This window comes from Saimiri boliviensis, chromosome 4 (genome assembly GCF_048565385.1).
Source record: "Saimiri boliviensis isolate mSaiBol1 chromosome 4, mSaiBol1.pri, whole genome shotgun sequence".
Taxonomy (NCBI): Eukaryota; Metazoa; Chordata; class Mammalia; order Primates; family Cebidae; genus Saimiri; species Saimiri boliviensis.
The window spans coordinates 47,953,194-47,962,709 of record NC_133452.1 but is presented as its reverse complement, the minus strand read 5'-3'; the positions used below and the strand labels follow the sequence as shown (position 1 = coordinate 47,962,709).

Below are 9,516 nucleotides of genomic sequence, written 5' to 3'. Positions count from 1 at the left end.
TTTCACACTAATTGTGTAATTTTCTAAGGCAATCTATTAGTTTTATTTACATGAAATTATTGCATGATAGTAAAATTTGCATACAACAATGAGAGTGAAGCTGTTTGGGCTAGGTGGTTCACCCCTGCAACCACAGCACTTTGGGGGGCTGAGGCAGGTAGATTGCTGAGCCCAGGAGTTTGAGACCAGTCTGGGCAACATGGTAAAACCCTGTCTCTACAAAAAAAAAAAAAGAAAAAAAAAATTAGCGGGGCATGATGGTGTGTACCTGTGGTCCCAGCTATTTGGGAGCCTGAGGTGGGAGAATTGCTTGAGTCTGGGAGGTCAAGGCTGCAGTGAGCTGTGATCATGCCACTGTGTTCCAGCCTGGGCAACAGAGCAAGACCCTATCACCAAAAAACAAAAAACAAAAAAACAAAGAACAAAACCAGTGACGCTTATAGTTTGAATTACTTGGATAACATGGAACACTTTTTATAAGAAACTATGTAAACTAAGTAATATTTATTTCCTCTCACAGCTTCTGTATTATCTATTGGGGGGTGTATGTGGGTGTGGGTGGAGTGCACCATTCCTGGAGGTACTGCAGTACCAGGTGTATGGTATGGTTGGAACAAGCTCCTATTCCATCTGCTTGCTCAAAAATACATTTAATATATTGTCCTTGAATAGAGGACATATCAGATTTTAAGTTGATAAGAACAGATACCACACTTGATCTTAGCCAAAGGCCATGAAGAGATTATTTATATTGTAAAACCTCTCAAATAAAACTTTCTAGTTCAAATCTCTCTCCTGATCTCCAGTTGTATAAACCTAATAGAAAGATTTATACATCCAGTTTGCTGGCTGACAAGAAATCTCAACTTCAACTTGTCCAAAGCTGTATTTCTTAAGTTCTCTTCTGAATCCCCACAAAATTATCTGCTCTTTAACCTATGTGTTTTTTTTTTTTTTTTCTATTTAATAACTGACTTGCTTAAGTCAGCAAAATAGAATGTCTTTTTTTACTACTTCTATTTATCTCCAGCCTCCCTTATGTTAAATTGAGGGTGTGTATGTGTGTGGTGTTTGTGGGGCTGGGAGTCTAACCTGATGGCTCAGGTTGTGTCCCTTCACTCAGTTTGGTAGCTGAAACCAAATGTCTTCAAACAAGTTCTCTGTGACCTGATACTCCCTTCGGAGAGGAGCAACCCGATTAAATTGAGATGAGTCTTTAAAAACAACAAAACTTTTCTTACACTTTTAGAATGACTCTAAACTGAGAATGCGTTTAGACTTTCAACACAATCAATTCTAAACTCACTCTATTGAATAGTTATTTCAATAGAGTGAGTTTAGAATTGTCAATAGAGTGAGTTTAGAATTGTGTTGAAATAAGCCAGATATTACCTCTTCGCATTTAAGTTAGAGTTTGAAGAAAGTAATAGACCTGCATGCTTCACATTTCTTCCTAAGCCTTTGAGCACTGCTACAGAAATTTAAAACAATTCTTAAATCTCTTAAGCCCATGGAAGAGGCAGTGCCACTACCTTAGTTCCTGCCACTTCCTCAATCCTCTGCTGCTTTTGATTTCTCTCTACCTTTTCACTTTTCACTTCAATTTGTAAGTTCCAGCTTAGGTGTCTGTTTTATTCTGCTGGTTTGTGATCTTCTTTGGTTAGGAGCTGTAATTATCCATCTTTGTATTTCCAGTTAGTAACTTGTTTCAGTGCCCAGAGCTCATAAGGGAGTAAATAACTGAACAATTGAATGACTCCCCCATTATTCAGCCTGAACTCCACCTCCTCCCTGCCTTTTGGAAGACTGCCTGTGTATCTCATCTCCAGGTCCCAAGTGTGTTTAGTCTAAATTATCTGGATGCTTGCTGGAAGTAGGATTGCCTATTCTATCTACACAGTTTCTACTATCTCTCAGCTCAGTTTTGCTAACATGTTCATTTTGGACTTTCAGACTCTCATACTAGGTGCCCATGACCTATGCTACTGTGTATGTGATAACACAGGACACATATCTTCTTATAATATTGGTCTGGGCCACTTTTTAGTTCTTTGAGACATAGTATTTATATTAAAACAGAAACATATGCAGCTAAAGCAAAATTTGGGGTAATTTAAAAAATAAAGTATAAGATTTCAAGTCATGAAACTTCAAAAATATTTTACGGTGGGATGGGATGGTCTCTGCTAAATCCGTATATCCCTGGGGATATGCCTTTCTCCCTTCTCTTTTGGGATACTGAACTTCAGATGTTAAGTCTGAAAGCACTGTAGGTAGGTGGGGTGTGTGTGCGTGTGTGTGTGTGTGTGTGTTTGTGTGTGTTGTTTTCCATGAAGATTCTACAGAAAGGATTTTTGAGTTTTGGCCTAAAAAATAACATTAAGGAAATCATGAAACCTCTTCAGAGTTTAGCACACCACAGATAGCACTAAACAGCTTTCGGGTCTCAAGATATAACCATTTTAATAAAGGAAGATCAAATATCTCGAGTCATCCTTCTCAGCAGCCATTATGAAGTCAAATGCCTCACTGCCCTACTTATTAGTTGCTTGTAATGAGAATATGGGAGTAATCTGTCCCACATGAAGCTAGAAAACTCTCTTGGTAAGTCCAGACTTAAAACAATAGGATTTGAATATTATCATATTAATATGTAAGTAAAACCAACAAAGCATCACAAAATTAGCATTAGTAATTCCATTTAAGGAATGTCCCTGAGGATTTAAAAATGCTTTTAGAGAAATTACAAGGCATGCTTCTGTGTTTTTCTGTCATGGGTAACCACAACAGAGATTGCATGTGTTCCATAACTTTTACCAAAAGAAACAGATGGAGACCTGAATTTTGAGGGTTTTGTTTTTTAATGAGTCCCTATTACACAAATGATTTAGATTTTTTTTTTTTTTTTTTTTTTGAGACAGAGTTTCGCTCTTGTTACCCAGGCTGGAGTGCAATGGCGTGATCTCGGCTCACCACAACCTCCGCCTCCTGGGTTCAGGCAATTCTCCTGCCTCAGCCTCCTGAGTAGCTAGGATTACAGGCACGCACCACCATGCCCAGCTAATTTTTTTGTATTTTTAGTAGAGACGGGGTTTCACCATGTTGACCAGGATGGTCTCGATCTCTTGACCTTGTGATCCACCCGCCTCAGCCTCCCAAAGTGCTGGGATTACAGGCTTGAGCCACCACGCCCGGCCTACAAATGATTTAGATTTACACATATTAAAAATAATTATTTTTCTTTCATATAAAATTTAGGCATGAATTTAGCTGCCTTTTCAATTTTGGTACAGAAGTATTTTAGGTCTATTCAGTTTTTTTTTTTAAGGAAGAAATCTGTGAGGATTCAGAAGAATCCAGAGAATACTGACTAGCTGAATACTGAAAAATTTTTGCTTTGACTTGGTCCTTGGTTTTCAGTATTCTTTAAAAAAGGAGGCCATGCACTATCTCCAGTCTTTCTCTCTTAATAAGCTGTGATACTATTGTAATAAACAAAGGTCTAAATGAAGGTTTTCCAAATGCAGGTCAGGTTAACAAGTGATACCTCTTGTATTTAGATTTGTTCAGTAAAGTTTACATTGGGTGTGTGTGTGTGTGTGTGTGTGTGTGTGTGTGTGTGTGTGTAATATATGTTTGTTTTATTATTATTATGTTTTAAATAGAGACAAGGTCTCACTCTGTTGTCCAGGTTTGAACTTCTGAGTCCAAGTGACCCTCCCGCCTCAGCCTCCTGAAGTATTAAGATTACAGGTGTGAGCCACCATTTCTGACCTATTTATTTATTTAGAGACAGGATCTTGCTGTATGGCCCAGATTTCACCTCCTGCAGCCTCCACCTCCTGGGCTCAAGCGATCCTCCCATCTCAGCTTCCCAAGTAGTTAGGACTACAGACACACACCATCACACCAGGCAATTTTAAAATTATTATTATTATTATTTGTAGATTGGGGGGTCTCATTATATTGCCCCGGCTGGTCTTAAACTCCTGCGCTCAAGAAATCCTACTGCCATGGCTCCCCAAGTGCTGGGATTACACACGTGAGCCACCATGCTTGGCCATCATATATTTCTATAAATTTAGCCAATGAAAATATATAAACGTAAGACAGTTCAGGCCAAGCTTTGTAGTTTTTGATAGTTTTTCTTTCTAAGTATGTTACTTATAGAGTGGAAAAGGTAGGAGATAAAATATGAAACAAATATGGTTCTTAGATCCTAGATGCCTTCACTAAAACAGAGCAAAAGTGTTAGGAAAAATGTTTTTGCTCATTGTTGGCTAACACAAGTTAGTGATTTACTTGAAACAAGTCTTGTGCTATTTTGTTGTGTCTAGACAGCCAAATTCTTTACTGTAATTCAAAGAATGTACAGCCAGTGTTGATGACATAGTAAAAGGGGAAAACAAATGTAATAAATTTCCAAATTATCCTTTTTAAACTCACTGAAAAAGAGGCTAAGAATAATTTTTATTAAATGTACATGCATTTCTTTGGAAATATGTCAAGACTATTTAAAAACACACACAAAGCCAGGTGTGGTGGCTCGTGCCTGTAATCCCAGCACTTTGGAAGGCCAAGGTGAGAAGATCACTTGAGGCCAGGGATTTGAGACCAGCCTGGGTAACATAGCAAGACCTAGTCTCTACAAAAAGTTTAAAAAATTAGCCAGGCATGGTGGTGTACACATGTAGTCCCAGTTACTTGGGAGGCTGAGGTGAAAGGATTGTTTGAACCTCTAGGAACTGAGGTTACAGTGAACTATGATAGCGCCACTGTACTCCAGCCTGGGTGACAGAACAAGATCGTCTCTCAAATGTAAATAAATAAAGTACCCCCCCCAAAAAAATGATTATGGGCTGCAATCTGAAAGCATTGGTAGAGTTTATTTGTACATAATTTAGAAACAAATGTGCACACAGAAAATAATTTTATGATAAAATAATGACATTGAAACAGTAATACTTCAACACTGGCAATAGGTTCAGATGGTTCCTTTGAGTTTTGTGGATTAAACCAAAGATTCTTGGTAAGAAACATCAGTAAATTATAAAGAGCAAGTTGAAAATAGAAAACCATTAGCTCAGCAGGAGCTGTGTATTTGGAAGAGAAGAGAGCAAATTTGAAGTTGCATGCATACTACAGATGACATTAAAAATCTAGTTTATTTAAGAAGAAAACGTAATATTGAAAAAAATGTTATTTGAAACATTTTAATGGTATACCTGTGGACATTTTTCTGCAGTGATACAGTAGATGTATTATCTGTCATTTACATCAAAGACAATAATGCGATAAGAATGAGCTGTGATGATAATGACTTGCTCTGAAAAAGCAGCCTGTTAAATTAGCCTTTATGTTGACAAATCTTTCTTAGAAGTCAGTCTCTTTGCAGACTTATCTAGACAAAGTTTCTTGTAACTCCCTCCCCACCCTTTCCTGTAGGTCATTGTTCTTAGAGGGAGTCCCTAATGGAAGTTCATCCTTCCTTAACCTTATACTTTAGCTACAGAGAGAAAAGATAAGGACATTTTTTTTTCCCCTTTTGTATGTTCATAAGCTTCCCTGAGACCACAGTGAAGAACTGGGCTGAGGTCGGTGATGAAGAAGGCAAAAATAGCTATTAAACTAATGGTAGCCTTAGTAAGCAGCAATCTTTACCAAATCTCAGAGTATCTCCTATAAGTTACTACATTTCATTGCTCCTCATAGTAAACCTTTACGTAGTGTTGAATATTATTTATATAAAATGAGTCATTAAATTTTTCTCTTCGGTTACTCGTTGAGTTCCAAAGTCCAAGAATTTCTGTTCCTACTGAAAATGTCTGCCCTCTTCCCCAAATGGAACAGCTTGGGATCTGATAGAGATAGACACAGTCTAGAGACAGTTGCAAGATTAATGATTATAATTTTATAGTTCCTGTTTGTTTGTTTTGAAATTGAGTCTCACTCTGTCACCCAGGCTGGAGTGCAGTGGCACCCTCTTGACTCACTGCAACATCCGCCACCTGGTTTCAAATGATGCTCATGCCTCAGCCTCCTGAGTAGCAGGCATTACAGGCAAGCACCACCACACCCAGCTAATTTTATGTTTTTAGTAGAGGTGGGGTTTCACCATGTTGGCCAGGGTGGTCTCAAACTCCTGACCTCAAGTGACCCACCCACCTTGGCCTCTCAAAGTGCTGGGATTACAGGCATGAGCCACCATGCCCAGACCAATTTTATAGTTCTTGAAAAATGAACTGACACAGACTTTTTTATGGCTCTAAGGAACAGGTAGACAGCTAAACATATTTACTTATTTAAAAAATACTAGTAAAATATCACTATACCAAACAGAAATTATAAGACTGTCAAACCTATACAAAGTAGAGGATAATATAAGGAATCTTTTTTTTTTTTTTGTAATTTAATCTTTTTTTTTTTTTTTTATTGCATTTTAGGTTTTGGGGTACATGTGATGAACATGCAAGATTGTTGCATAGGTACACACATGGCAGTGTGCTTTGCTTCCTTCCGTCCCCTCACCTGTATCTGTCATTTCTCCCCGTGCTATCTCTTCCCACCTCCCCACCCCCCCGCCCCTCCCCCATTTCCCCCCAACGGATCCCAGTGTGTAGTGCTCCCTTCCCTGTGTCCATGTGTTCTCATTGTTCAACACCCGCCTATGAGCGAGAATATACAGTGTTTGATTTTCTGCTCTTGTGTCAGTTTGCTGAGAATAATCGTTTCCAGGTTCATCCATGTCCCTACAAAGGACGTGAACTCATCGTTTTTGATGGCTGCATAATATTCCATGGTGTATATGTACCACATTTTCCCTATCCAGTCTATCATCGTTGGGCATTTGGGTTGGTTCCAGGTCTTTGCTATTGTAAACAGTGCTGCAATGAACATTCGTGTGCATGTGTCCTTGTAGTAGAATGATTTATAATCCTTTGGATATATACCCAGTAATGGGATTGCTGGGTCAAATGGGATTTCTATTTTTAGGTCCTTAAGGAATCGCCACACTGTCTTCCACAATGGTTGAATTAATTTACATTCTTATGGATTCATCACCTAGCTTTAACCATTTTCCTCAATTTTCTCAGTAAATATTTCAATATGCATGTCCAAAATATAAAAACTCATTAAAAAATAACCACTGTCACACTGAAAATTTTGAAAATAATCCAAAGGAAAATATTTAAAGTGTCTTCTCTTTAGATACTTCATTTGATGTGGAGAAAGTGTGCCATGATTTGGAGAAAAACCTGAACTTGAAATAATCCAGTCCTTTCAATTCTTTCTAGAGGCTTAGTCCAATTGCACAGAAAAATAAACCAGTCACTCCAGTAAAACAGTTGGTTTCTTTTCAAATTCTCGGTCTTTTTTAGGGTTATGGATATATGAAAGCAATTGTTGCAGAGTTAAATGATAGCATTTGTATATTTTGGCTTTCCTGAGATCAGCATATTTACCCTTGACACTTATTTGGAAGCATTGATGGAGCATATAACATTGGGAAATAAAGCTCAGGAGATTGTGATGAATGATAAAAGAAGTCACTTTTGCCAGCAAACTCTAACAAAGGCTTATTTTATTGTATTTTATTGAGACAGGGTCTCATTCTGTCACCCAGGCTGGGACTACTGGTGGGCACCACGATGCCCAACTAAGTTTTTTTTTTGTTGTTTTTTTTTTTATTGTACAGACATGGTCTCACTGTGTTGCCCAGGCTAGTCTCAAACTCGTGGACTCAAGTGATTCTTTGACATTGGTTTCCCAAAGTGCTACGATTATGGATATGACCCATTTTCCTTGAACAAGGCATGAGCTACCGTATGAGCATAGAAAGAAAAATTTTAAAGTAGCAAAATGCTGGCAGAGATGTTACATAATACCACTGGGAAGATAAAAATTTTCTCACATGGTTAATTTTTTTTTTTTTTTTTTTTTTTAAAGACAGGGTCTCTCTCTGTTGCCCAGGCTAGAGTCCAGTGGTGTAATCACGGCTCACTGCATCCTCAACCTTCCAGACCCAAGTGATCCTCCCACCTCAGTCTCCCAAGTAGCTGGGACCACAGGCATGCACCACCACATCAGCTATTTTTTTTAATTTTTATTTTTGTAGAGACGTGGTCTCTCTATGTTGCCCTATCTTATCTCAAATTCCTGGGCTCATGCGATCCTCCTGCCTTGGCCTCCCAAAGTGCTAATATTACTGGTGCTGAGTCACTGTACCTGGCCTTAATTTTTTTCCTTTGCTTGCTCTGTCAAGCAAACGTGTATATTTCTCCATATCTTCCTTTGTGTGAGAATGTAGAAGTAGTTTGGTTTAGTACTGTTTTTTTGTTTGTTTGTTTGTTTGTTGTTTTAAGAGATAAAAGGTCTTGCTATGTTTCCCAGGTTGAACTCAAACTCCCGGGCTCAAACGATCTTCCCATTTCAGCCTCCTGGGTAGCTGGGAGTAGCTGGTGCTTACCACCGCACTCAGCCTAATGGTTAATTTAGTATGTCAACTGGGCTGGGTTATGATACCTAGATGTCTGATCAAACACCAGTCTTGATGTTGCTGTGAAGGTATTAAGTGGATTATCCCCTGTAATGTGGATGGGCCTCATTCAATCAATTGAAACACTTCAAAAAAAAAAAAAAAGATTAAGTTTCCCTGAGAAAGAAAGGATTCTGCCTCCAGATAGCCTTCAGATTTGAGGCTGTAACATCAACGCTTCTCTGGGTTTCCAGCCCCTGCAGATTTCAGATTTGCTATACTTCACAATTGCATGAGCCAATTCCTTAAAACAAATCCATCTTGCTGTCTCTCTCTTTGTCTCTGTAGCACGTATATTAACACACATCCTATTGGTCTTATTTCTCTGGAGAACCCTGACTAATACATAATGAACTCTTTTGTGATATAGAAAAACAATTGCATTTAAACAATGTTATATATTTTGACAGGCTCTCAGCAAATCTGGAATGAAAAGTTGTTAGTGTTGTAAAGAAACTTAGAGGTAATTTTTTCAAAATTTCTAACTAATATTGTTAAAAATCATAGTAATAAGAGTCAAATGATTCACATATATTATATATAATCTTTATAACAACCCAGGATAATATTATACAATTTTATATATGAGAAGATGAGGCTCAGAGAAGTAACTTTTCCAAGATGTTTGTAGCTGAGTCTGTATTGAAATTCAATACTATTTGAATCAAGTTCATTGCTTATTAAATTAAATGGCCTCCCTTTAATGCAGCTTTTAAATGCTTAGATATTTTTGGTGTTACAGAGGCCACTATATGGCAACTGTCTATAGAAAAATCTATGTATTTAACATGTTTCTTAGAAAGGTCTTCCATTTTTTGAGATGGACTTTATCATGTGTCTTTGCCTTCTGTAGCTACATTTCAGTATGTTAGCTCTTCACAGCTATTTTACGTAAAACAGTTCTTATTTTTTTTTTTAATGGGAAACAATTTTCAGATTCCTTCTCTCTAGACTGCTTTTACTTAGCTCTGGCTAGCTGT

The 9,516-nt window shown here is 37.9% G+C and overlaps 1 non-coding gene across 1 annotated transcript; it reads right to left on the bottom strand.

Moving 5' to 3' along the window:
* Window positions 1-558: 558 nt before the first annotated feature.
* On the bottom strand, window positions 559-743 carry LOC120363531 (U2 spliceosomal RNA). Its single transcript, XR_005579067.1, has one exon. It is a non-coding gene; the product is annotated as a U2 spliceosomal RNA (small nuclear RNA).
* Window positions 744-9,516: the final 8,773 nt, after the last annotated feature.